This window comes from Nannospalax galili, unplaced genomic scaffold (genome assembly GCF_000622305.1).
Source record: "Nannospalax galili isolate Female #2095 unplaced genomic scaffold, S.galili_v1.0 scaffold800, whole genome shotgun sequence".
Taxonomy (NCBI): domain Eukaryota; kingdom Metazoa; phylum Chordata; class Mammalia; order Rodentia; family Spalacidae; genus Nannospalax; species Nannospalax galili.
The window spans coordinates 1340223-1353701 of NW_008347125.1; positions in this window are offsets into that span (position 1 = coordinate 1340223).

The window sequence follows — 13479 nt, forward strand, 5'->3', positions numbered from 1 at the left end:
AAAAAAAAGGAAAATCTACTTGTAAATCAGAAATGGAAAGCAAAATTCTACTATTTAAAAAGCATATATAAATCAAAGCAATAAGAAGATAACACTTTACAGCCATCATATTTGCAAAAAAAAAAAAATAGAGGATGGGTATAGCTAAATGTTGACAGAAGAATGTGTCCATAAGAATCCTTAATGGTTCCGATTGGAGATTATCCAGGAGCTGCCACTCTGGTAGTACTTAGTCAAATTAAAATGAAGATGCTGTGTTATCCAGAATGACTATACCCCTGAGACATGTAGATTGGAAACAATACTTCCCATAAGGATGTTCATTGTAGCATTGTTCTTTTCACTGAGAGTTAGTCAATCTATGTGTCCATGACTGAGTAATTCAGAACTAAAGCAGTGGGTGCATTGCCACGTCCTATGCAACAATTAGTAGCAAAGAAATGTGCTCATGGAAATAAGGGTAGTTTCATTTTTACATTAAAATTTCAAAGAGTAGTTGGCCTGGCAAGATATGCCCACTTATGCAGTAGTGACATGACTGTTATGGGAGTAACCAACCACTTTCTGATTGAGTTTAAGGTCTGTTTCACAAGATGGGGCCCATACCTGACACTAATATCAGGTCTAAGAAACTGTGGCTAGACAGGTCACAGGCTATAGAGGAAAGTCTACTACTATTATTCTGCTAAATAAATATAGTATTAAACTGACTTGTAATGACTCATTGTTATACCTAAGATTAATGAATCAACTCTCGCCAGAGAAGCTTCTTCATGCAGCAGATCGTGGTTATCCCAGAGACCCACAACTGGCCAACATGCAAAGAATAAGAAACTACAGAGTGCTTGTAGGGAATGGAAAGCTTACAAGAACCAGAGGAGGTAGATGACCACAAGAAAACAGAGTTTTCAGGGAACTGAGTAGTTCCTCAAATAAATGCATAGTAATACACAAGACTGATGTAATTTTTAAAAATATTTTATTTATAATTTTTATTTTATGTGTATGAGTGTATTGCCTGCATGTACATGAGTGCACCCGTGTCATGCAGTGCTGCAGAGGTCAGAAGAGAGCTTCAGATTCCCCTGGAACTGGAGTTAAGGATGATTTGCAGCTGACATGTGGGTGCTGGAAATCAAACCCGGGTCCTCCGCAAGAGCAGTCAGTGCTCTTAACTGCTGAGCCATCTCTCCAGCCCAGATTGATGTAACTTTAAACCAGGCAAATTCCAGCATAGATGTGGGGAAGTGGGTGAGAAGCCCCAACCTTGGCTGAGGAAGTATTGGCAACCCATGGCTGATGGGAGAAGAGTCAGTTTTCTTTAAGGGTGTGATGCTGTATAGGTTAACTAAGCTCCAGTGACTGGACCCACACCTAACATCATTGGGGGACTTAGATTTGACTTGATAAGCCTTAATATATACGAGTTCATGAAATCAGGCATGGGGTATTAAGTGGAAGGTACAGATGTGGGGGTTTCTAAATATGATTAAACATATCGTATGAAATTCATGAAAATTCAATAAAAATGAAAAAAAAAGAATCTTTAAAAAAATTTCAAAAGGTGGTCCTGAATTGAATAGGTCAGCAATAAGCCAGTATAATTCATATATGCTTATGCTAATTAAATACACATTACAAAGTCACAAGGCAGTAAAGGACATCAAAACAATTATCTGATGGTAAGGGATAGGTGACAGAAACAGAGAAGTAAGGGGGAAGGCAATGAGAGAAAAGTAGTTAAATAAAACAGCAGGAGGCCTTCCATGCATCTATGTCAGTAGCATGTTATGAACTGATAAGATGAACACCTCAACCCTCTGCATTCACCTCCATATAGATGCTGCAGAAGGCATCACTGAGAAGGTCCCATTTAATCATAGATAACGCAGGATGAGACTGGACCAGACTGATAGTCACAGGATGGGGTCACTGGTGAAACACTGATATGGAAAGGTTTGTGGCTCCTTTGAGCAGCATGGTGAGAATGGGGTGAGAGAGCAAAGAAAAGGCCAGATCTTCCACAAGACTTTATTTTAAAAAGTTTAGAATTTTTCCATGAGGCAATGGAAAACTAACATAAAAGTCTCATGATATGATTGACATATTGTGTTGTTCTGAGGATGATGAGAAGGGCAAGGAGGCAGTACAGTGGGCAGTTGGTGAGGCCATCCTTTCAGAAGGTAAAAGAGGAGATCACAGGAGGATGACCATGGTGGCTAAGAACTAGGGTGCAGGCAGTAGTGATGAGAGAAACAGCAAAGGCCACAAGTAAAAGAGTTCAGCCAAGGGGAGAGATTTGGAGGAAAGCAGTAACACCAGTTAAGTATTTAAAGGCATCTATTAAAGTAGCATTACGCCATTATTCTGGAGAAAACAATGTTCTTTCACTGTTTTGGACTTTGTAGGTTATTTTTGTTTACTGCAAGTTAGAAATATGTGAGAATGTCTAAGAGCAGACTTCGCTGTCCCGGATTTCTGCATTTTCAGTCAGTAAAATTGCTTAAACCAAAACTAGGATGAAATCTGTTTGGAGATAGAATGAATAACAGAGACAACATCTGTGTGGTATGTGGAGGTCAGACTAAGTAACCTTTACGGCCCCTTCAAAGTTAAAGTAGCTTTCACTCAATGAAAACAGCACAAGCTTCCAGTGCAAAGGTGCACAGCTGTAATTCCACCTTCAGAGAAGCAGAGGCAGGAGAATCGCTAGTTACAGGTAAACCTGGTCTACATAGTGAGACTTTATCTCAAGAAAGAAAAAGAAAAGAAGCAAGATACATTATTGCTAAAACCTAGGATAGTGAAAACATTAAGGTTACTGGTCAGTACTGTGGGGTGATTATAGTTGGAATAGATGAAATCAGCTTTCAAATATCATCTTCGAATAGATAAGCTTAAATTGTTGTGTTACAAATAACTTCAATTATTCTTATAGAAGCCCATGTTTATGTTAACCAGCTTCCGATCACCATAAAAAATACCAGTGATAATCTGCTAATCAAGGAAAAAAGATTATTTTAGCTCACAGTTTTAAAAGTTTTAGTCCATAGTCAATTGTCCTCTGTTATAGTGGATTTTTTTAGGTAGCACATCATGGTAGTGATGACTAACAGTAGGGCAAACTGCTCACCTCATACCAAGAGGGACAGTAAGAAAGATGGGAAGGGACTGGACTCCCTTTATCCTCTATGGGGACATGATCCTGATGATCCAAGAGTTCATACACGGTCCCACTTTTAAAGATAGATTCCACATCCTCCCAATAGTGCCACAGGGTAGAGACAAATTCTTTGATCCTCTAAACCTGTAGGTTGGAAGACATTTACCTAAAGCATAGCAGTATTCAATTTTGAAGTTTAAGAAGCAAGAATATTAAAATCAGTCCAAATTCCACCAAATAAGAATAACACTTTTGTATGTTGATGCATAATATTCCAAATATTTTATCAATGTGTATCTATTATCTAAAAAGTTACAATGCTTTTAACCTGCCTTAAAGCATCCTATGGAACTTGACAATAATGCATATATTCATATACATACATATATGTGTAGGTTTCCCATGTTATTAAGTACAATTCTGAAATCTAACTTTATTGCTGTATCTCATTATTTAGTTAATTCTTGGACATTTTGTAGATAATTTGAAAAAAAGAGCTATGAGACACAGTGTGAGATTCTCTAAATAAAATTTATGATACATACCATAAAATAATACGTCTAGGAGAACAAAGTTTGCCTTAGCAAATAAGAACTAACTTTGAGTGTCAAATGAATTTTAAGCAGCTTCTATGTATAAATCCATTTATTCCTTATAACTCTATTAACTATTAACTGTCCATACCACAGACCAAAGTATTGAGGCTCAGGGTTTCAACATTGCCAAGGGCCACAGTGGGCGTTCCAGGAATGGAATGCAGGAGTCCGGCTCCAGCCCTGTCCTCTGAAGTGCCACAGGAGTGCTATCTGAGGCATGAGATCTAGATCGCAGGGGATTAAGGACAGACACTAGGAACCTTCACCTGGGGTTAGGTGCAAAGGTTATGTTTTCAAGCTTAGTGAATTTACTTCCACAGGGTTCAATGGACAGCAGGTGGTAAGAGACACACATGACACTTCCTGTTAGCAAGGAATGCCGACTCCCTGACCACATTTCCAAAGAGGCAAGTTACTATCTCCTTCTGTTGGAGTATTTCTATTTTCTACCTTCCTCTTGTTATAGAATGGACATCTGTGATTCCTTATGTTTTTATGTTGAAATCCTTCACTCAAATGGGATGATATTTGGAGGTGAGGCCTGTGGGAAGTGGGTTTAGTAGAGGTCATGAAAGTGGATCCTCATGATTGGATTAGGGACCCTGTAAGAAGAGGAAGAAATCCAGAGCTGCTTCCCTGTCAAACAAGAATATAATGAGAAGGCAGCTAGTGCAGGCCGGGGAGAGGGCTGGCATCAGGATTTGAACTTGCCCGTAACAAACTTCTGCCTCCCAAGTCTCAGGGATCATTGGTAAGAGCCAGAGGTGTAGATAATCACAAGAAAGCAGTTTTCCAGACAGCTGGTCAGTTATTCATATGAACTCACAGCAATGGCGACAATATGCCCAAGTCCTGCACAAGCTCAAACCCAGCACAAGACAAAATCCCAGCATAGACATGAGGAAGTGGGTAAGAAATCTCAATGCAACCTAAAGGATTATTGGCAACTGATAGCTGTGAGGAGGGATAGAGTCATTGTTTTTCAAGGATATGACTCTTAGGTTAACCAGGTTCCAGTGGATGGATCCATACTGAAGGACATTTGGGGACATAAACTAGACTCTATAGGCCACACAAACACACACACACACACACACACACACACACAACAGAGGATATTAAGTTGGGTGGGGGCAGTAAGGGGCAGTGTGGCTGGGGGGATCTAGGTATCACCAAATTATATTGTATGAAAACTACAAAAGTTCAGTAATTTTTTTTTAATTGCCTGGATCTTGGTCTTCCTAGCTTCCACAATTAAGAAAAATAAATGAGTGGTGTCTACACCACACAGGCATTTCGTGAGAACAATTTGAAGAAGACACTCCTCTCCCTTTATTCTCCCTGAGGTAAGATGGATGATTCCCCTACTGAAATTAATAACAGATGACAATCAATGGGGCCATCATTGTCAGCAGTTGGGGGCACTGACCAGGAGCCATAAAGCTCCTTGGGTCTCTTGTCCCTCCACTCTCTCTGTTCTTAGGTAATGTGAGCCAGCGAGATGAATATGAATGTGTTTCTCTGCCTGCAGCTAGGAAGGTGGGTCATGTGAGTCTATGTTTACCATAGTCTTTCTTCAACTCAGAATACAGGAAGCAGAAGCCGGGGGAGGAGGAAGTTAACACCCCACTGTTAATGAATTCTTGGGCCCAATTTGGTAACATTTTTTCATTCTTATTTGATTAGGTGACCTGGCTCTCCAGGTTATTCCAGTTTTCTCAACTTTAAATGTGGTGCTCTTTAGAATCACAAATCCCTCTCAGAATAAATAAAAGCTTCCCATAATCATGGATACCTTAAAAACCAAAACCAAAAACAAAAAACAAAACAAAAACAGGGTCTTACTATGAAGTTCTGGCTTGCCTGGAATTCCCTGTACAAACCAAGCTGGCCTGGAACTCAGAGACTCTGCTTGCTTCTGCTTTCTGGGTGCTGAGATTAATGGCGTACATCACCACTTCTGGCTTCATACATAGTTTTTGGTTATTTATAATCATAATATGTCCAAGGACTCCTGGAAGCACATTCATTAACCACTCAAGAGTTCATGAACCAGGGTTAAGAAACCCTTCCTACATGCCTCAATTCTTTTAAACTCTACTCTTCAAAAACATTAGTAGGCTTGGTGCGTGTTCTAGGGGTTTATAAATAAACTGTTTTAATCATAGACCTAATCTTCCTGATGAACTTAGGAAGGATGAACACCTGAGGAAGCGTACAAATAGCAGAATTCCCTGTTCATGGGAAGACAGTTGGAGGAAGCCATTGAGCCTAGGAAGAGCAGATGGAAAAAGGTGAGTTTCACAGTTAAGTAACCAAACATGATGAAGTAGAAAGAAATAGTGCAGTAAGGCTGGCAAGGTAACAGTGGGCTGGACTCTGAGGAACAGGGAAGTTTTTCCTGACAGTGTGTAAAGTGAGCTGCTATGCAAAATTATAGAAATGAGTTAACAGTTCAAAGACCAAGAGACAAGAACTCAAGTTTGGTTAGGCCGAAACAAAGGTTCTATGAGATTCTATATCAATTAAGGAAGTTTTTCCTCCATTTCTGTTTCTTCTTCTCAATTCATTTCATACATCTTTCTAGGTCGAATTCATGAATCTTTTTTAAAAAAACTTTTTCTGAGTTTGCATGCAACGGGGGTATAAAGATGATTAAGATTGTTTGAGATGTTCTGTATGAAATACACAAAAATTCAATTAAAAATATTAAAAAATCTTTTTCTGCTCTTGGAGGATTCTCATTTGGCAGTCCGAATGTTAAAGGGAACACCGTGCTTCATTGTCAAGAAATAAGTGGGCATACAATCAGAGCAAACTTAAGAATAGTCATGTTGAGGCAGTAACAACCAGGGGATCTGACACCCTCTTTTGGTCTTTGAGTGTTTTGCATGACACAGGTACACTCACATGTAGGCAAAGCACTCTTACACATAAAATATAAAAACAAATAAGGGGCTGGAGAGATGACTCAGTGGTTAAAAGCACTGACTGCTCTTACAGTGGACCCAGGTTCAATTCTCAGCATCCACATGGTGGCTAACAGCTATCCTTAATTTCAGTTCCAAGAGATCTGACACCTTCTTCTGACTTCGGTGGGCATTGTATCACACACGTGTACTTACATACATGCAGGCAATATACTCATACACATAAAATACATAAATACATACATACATACATAAATAAATAAATACATACATATATAATAAATAAGTAAATAAATAAATTTTACAAAGAATCATCAATAAATTTGCTAAAACCAGCAAGGAAAGTTTTATAAGGAAAAAAAAATCATGAAATAGTCTCAAAGAATGTCTTTGCAGACCTTTTAGTAATTTATAAGGGTGAAAGCGGTGAATCTGAATGGCTAAAATCTATCAGCAACAACCACCAAGAAACAGTTGACCCTATTTCTGAAGACACTATGTACATGAATCATAGAACAAACATGGAGAAATCAAGCTGGTACTGGCCTTGAAGCTTCTTTTCTAATGACTAGCTTTCAAAGGGCTGGAAGGTGCTATGCATGCTACTGGAAAAGAAAGGTAATCATCAACCTTACCTAGCTGTGAACCCTTCAAGCTACAATAATGACTAGCCTACAAGATATGCCCAACTGGTACAATAGTGGCACAGATTTTATTAGCATATTCAATCACTTTCTTATTGGATTTAAGGCTTGCTTTACAAGGTTAAGCCCACACTTGGCACTGTTATCAGGGTCAAGAACGTGTGACCAGACAGGTCAAGGCTACAGGGGAGAATCTATTACTATTACTCTGCTAGAAAGTTCTTCTTGCAGCAGATGGTGATTAATCCAGAAACCCCAAGCTGGTCAATGTATAGAGAATAAGAGACTGCGGTGGAGGGGGAGTGCTCAGCTCTAAATGAGACACTTATATCACACCCTTTCATGCTCAGGGATCATTGCAGAAGAGTGAGTGGAAAGATTGTAAGAGCAGATGAATACAAGGAAATCATGTTTTCCAGACACAACAAGGCAGTTGCACATATGATCCCACAGTGCTTGAGATGGCTTGAATAAGACCTGTATAGGTCCAAGCCAGACAAAAATCTCAGCATGGAGGGGGGAGGTGGCAAGAAGTCCCAGCTCTAGCTGAGGAGCTGTTGGCCATTGATAGCTTCTAGACAGGGAAAGTCAATTTTCTTTAAGGGTGTGATGCCAGATATGTTGACCAAGCTCCATGGGGATGTCCCCACACCCAGGAACATTTGGCACACAAATTAGACTTGATAGGCCTTTAAAAAATAGGGGGTTCAAAGTCAGTGGGAGTATAAGATAGCAGGGGATTTGAGAGATGGGGAGGGTGTCTGAATATGATCAAAATACACTGAATGAACTTTTCAAAGCATCAATAAAAATATTTTTATAAAAGAAGAAACAGTTAACTCAGTCAGCAAAGGTGACCACGGCAGCCTTTGCACTGTGATACACTATGGAAAAAGAATCACCTCGGTGAAGCTGCTGCCAAAAGCTCTTAAGCAAAGTTGCATGATGAGGTAATACCAGAAAGGTCCAAGTCAACAGACTCTCCCCTAAAGAGCTGTTAAATACAAAAGAGTGCTGACCAGCTGAATTCAGAACATTGGAAATTCCAAGGGACAAAGATCCAGTTTCATTGACAATAAATAGCATAAAACACAAGCCATTATTTGATAGGAAAAGATGGAACCCATGCAGTATATAGATCTCATTCAGGAGCTGCTGCTTTCTGCACAATTTTTTTTAAGACACACTTAATTTTCTTTAAGACACAGAAATTTGTATATTGACTGGGAAATAAGAGGGAGGTTGATATAACTGAGTAAAAGAACTTCCCCTGCAAAACTCATAGAGGAAGAGAATTCATGAAAGCAGTCTTTTGACCTCTACATGTGCACTGTGTGTGTAATTTATCACTAATTATTATTAGTGTGTGCATGATAATAAATAGTAATAAAATTTAAAATATTGAATATTAAAAATAGGTAGTAATGTGGAATAATTGTTCAATAGATGTGGTGATATTATTGTTATATATAACTGCTTATGTGTTAGAGACGCATACCTCTTGTGGGGGAAATACAATTGTCAATCCAGAGGAAAAAGGGAGGGAGGGAGAGAGAGAGGACGGTTGAAATGAGACTGACAACATACTGAGCATTGTTGAAACTGGGAAAGTTGTGTGTGTGCGTTTATTATGTTATTTATTCTACTTTTGTTTTATGCTTGAAAACTCTCAGAAATATGAAAAAGATGGAAGAAGGGAAGACTGAAAAGGGCTTTAAACCATAGCTTGTCAAAAGTTTAGTTCACTTCTTGGTGTAGAAAATTGAGATGAGAGCAGTATCCACGTGGTGGATGTGCAGGCACACACACTCAAGAACGTGGCTCACTATGTAATTAATCCAAAATCATGTTAAAGAACACCCTTATGTATATATGCACAATCAGCAGTTGAGTTCAGTCAGCCTGACAACTGACCCATATCTTGGTGCAGAGTTGGACAAACACAGTTGTATATTGTTCCTGTACTGTACGCCTCACCTTGAACAGCCAAGAAATGTATGTTCGAGACTTTGTATTTGCATGTAAACTTTAGAAATTCAATTTCAATTCACAGCAAAAATATAAAAATTTTTTTTTGAATTTGAAAAAAAAGAACAGCCACGTTGTATGCATAGATACAATGTTTCTTAGAAGACAGTCTGTGAGTTTAGCAATCATCTCACATGTGCATGTGTGTAACAGGAACATTCATATACATCTCCATTAGTAAGACTATATACTCAGTCTCTGTAGATGTATTAGAGAGTATAGTACAGAATAAGGCATTTTGTCTCTCTATGATCCTTACCTGCAGAGAAGGAGACATTCTCAAAAACATTGCTATTCTGGGGCACTGGCTCCTAATGACTTTACCATGCCATCCATGTAAACAGCAATCACTTTTAACCCACCCACTATCCCCAGTGACTAATTCATCTTTAATTAATTAAATGTATCCTGGAATTCCAAGGATGGCCTAAAATCAGTGAGCCATTAATTTTCAGGTGCTTTTCTTAGTTGAGGCTCACCTACCACTTAGGCAACTTGGCAGCATGCTTATTGGGATTCCCCCAAGGATCATTTCAAGTTCATGATTCATTCTATGAAGGCTCTTAAAGCCAACAGCTTCAGTGCTGGGGACAATGTCTAGAAATATAGCTTACTTTAGTAGCTTTCAAATAAAAGTGCTTCAGAAGAATCTTAATCAGCCAGGATTTGATTGGAGAAAGATCACTGCCGCAGAAAGCAAAGCACATAAATCAATGTCGCTCCACTGGCTCTAGCACACGTATCATCTGAGGACTTCCCAGCCTCCTGCTTTCACTGAGATGTCAGCCATCACCACAAGCCCAGTATTCAGGGACCCAGATGGAATCTCAGTTCATCTCTATCTTGTGAGGTTTAAAGGGTTAGTGACTGCTGAGAAGAGGCTTTAAGGAAACCTTGTATTCTTTCCTGATCAGAACTAGATCTGCTATATGAGTGTGTTTTCCCTTCTTCAGGCCGGTTTTCTTTATTTGTGAAGGATTAGGCCCTTCCAGTGAGGGAAGATAATGCTATCTTGAGGATACTATGAACATCATGGAAAGGAATCTTGGGCAGACCAAAGAATGCCTTCTTCAAGCCGGTTTTCTTTATTTGTGAAGGATTAGGCCCTTCCAGTGAGGGAAGATAGAGGATACTATGAACATCATGGAAAGGAATCTTGGGCAGACCAAAGAATGCTGACTCAGATTAGTGGTCAGGGCACTTGGACCGAGTAAACAGCCTTTGCCTCTTCTGATCTGTTTGCATCACCTAACCTCTACTTCAACTGAAAAACAGAGGCTTAGAATAGAGGACCTTAAGCTCTCTTATCATATTTGAGCATAGACTGAGTTTGATTATTCCCACGCAGAAAAGAGCCTTACAAAAATGTGAGAAAATGAAGCTAGTCTTCAGAGGAAGCTGGAGATAGAGACCATCTACTCTTTTCCTGAAAGCCACCCAAGTTAGAATTCTTTGTTGTAGCTGGGTTGCACCTGAAACAATTTCCTACATACTTTAGAAAGGCTCTAGTTCTGGAGCTCTTAATATACATCCAATACCTGTTGCCATTTATTTATTTTGTATATATGTATATTTGCTTTTTAATTTTTTTTTTTTTTGAGACGGGGTCTCCCTGTAGCCCTAGCTGTCCTGTAGTGCTTGCTATGTGAACCAGGATAGTCTCCAACTCGCAGGGATCCTCCTGTCTGTACCTCCCAAGTGCTGGGGTTAAAGGTCTGCATCGCCATACCTGGCTGTTTTCCACCCCTTTAAGTTGGGCTATCACTGATTCTACCACTAGGCGGCAGCAAAGCACAACCCATAACCCTGCCCTGCTCCCTAGGCTGGCCTTGAACTCACAGAGATCCATCTGCCTCTGCCTCCCAAGTGCTGGGACTATAGGCATGCGCCACCACGCCTGGCATTGCATTTTAATTTTTAAATAATTTGTATTTTATGTATATGAGTGTATTGCCTGCATTCACGTAAGTGTACCCATGTCGTGCAATGCCTATAGAGGTCAGAAGAGGGTTCCAAGGTTCCATCCCCCGAAACTGGAGTTGTTAGGTTGTTAGCTGCCATGTGAGTGCTGGGAACCGAACCCGGGTCCTCTGCAAGAGCAGTCAGTGCTCTTAACCACTGAGCCATCTCTCCAGCCCCTGTATATGCGAATATTTGTAGATATATTCGAGTGTGCACTGATGCTTTTATGTAGAAGCCATGGGTCACGGTCTAGTGCCTTTGTCATCTCTCTCCACCTTATTTTTTGAGACAGGATCCCTCACTGAACTTGGAGCCTGTGTATACAGCAAGAGTAGCTGGCTGGCAAATCCCAGGGATCTTCCTTTCTCTGTCTCTCCAGGACTGGGGTTACAGGAATGTGCCAGGATTATAGGTGCTTGCAGTTGTAGTTTATGTTAGGTTTGAAATTAGGTCCTCATGCTTGTATAGCAAGCACTTTGCTAAATGAGCCATCTTCCCAGCCCCATAAATTTTATTTTTGACATATGAATGACTGAGGGCTTTCTGGGCAATGTAGGGATACATCTTTTAAAAAAAATTTTAATTAAAAAAAATTTTAATTAAAAAAAATTTTAATTATATGTATGTGTGTGTGTCTGTGTATGGGTATATGCACAAGAGTAGAGGTGCACACGGAGGCCAGAGGCACCAGATACCCCTGGAGCTGGAGTTGGAAGCTGTAGCCTCCTGACTTGGGTGCTGGGAAACAAACTTGGGTCCTGTCCAAGAGCAATATACACTCTTAACCTCTGAGTCGTCTCTCCAGCCCTGATACCTGACTTCTTGAAAATATGAACTATGTCACAGTTTGCAGCAGTTGGCTTGGCAGTGAAATGTAGTGATAGGAGCACTGGGTTTGTCCTCAGAGACTTCAAATATGAGACCTGAACAGTCTTTGTCATGACATGTAGCTTTCCTAAGTGATGATTTTTTCATTTGCATACTGAGACTGAGACTGATAATAACTTCTGTCCCATTTGTCTCACAAGATTCCAATAAGAATCAAATGATATCTGGAAATTCTTTGCTAACAATAGTGTTATAAAAATATTCATCTCTGTGACAGTGTGATATAAGAATTATATATTTGGTTTCCATCACTGTTTCTGGATACAGAGCTCCTAAAACTCAGCCTCTCCAGAGCAATAAGCCTGTCTTGTGGATTATGATAACAATAAGATGACTCATAGGTGTGATCTCCTAAGCAGCCTTAGGATGGGATTTGGTTGCCAGAAAGGCCACGCATGATTACGAGATTAAGACTTTAACTCTCATTCTGAATCTTTGGGGAGGACAAACAGGCTGAAAATTAATGATCAAGGTCAAAAGATATAATTACTCATGTCTGCATGGTAAAATCTCCACAACCCCCCCAAAAAACTGGGTTCAGGAAGTGCTTGCCTGGCTGAACACATGGAGGTGCCTGGAGGACAGTAAACCTGGAGAGAATGGACACTCCTTGCCTGTCCACGTGCTGTCTTCTGCATCTCAGCCATGGTGTAAACTTTTGGAAAACAAACCAGTGATTGTAGGGAATGGGTTTCCCTGAGTTATGAAAGTCACCCTATCAAAGTAATAGCACACAAAGAGAGGATCGTGAGAACTCTGTTTCATAGTCAGTTGGTCAGATGTACAGGTCATACCCTGGGGTTTGTGGTTTGCCTCTGAAGTGGGGTACCCTTATGAGACTGACCCCTCAACCTGTGGGGATCTGAAACTGTCTCTGATAGTGTAAGTATTGAATTATAAGACACTCAGCTGGTTCCACTGGAGAACTGTTTGATATGTAAAGGGAAGCCTTTCTACATACGTGGTGTCAAAATAGGAACTTTCAGTGTATGAGATCAGAAAAAAATTCCGATCTTTTTTTTTTTTGCATCTTGAAATGTCCTAACATCTAGAGACATGCTTATTAATAACAAAAGATTCCTTTCCCAGTTGTTTCTTTTAATATTACCATTTAGTAAGCCACATTAACTCAGAAATTAAGATACTTTCCAAAAAAGTGTATCTATTGTTTCTAATGCAATATAAATGCTTACTTTTTCTCAGATACATTTTTTCATTTTTGGTTTTTGAGACAAGGTCTCCCTGTAGCCCCAGCTGGCCTAGAATTC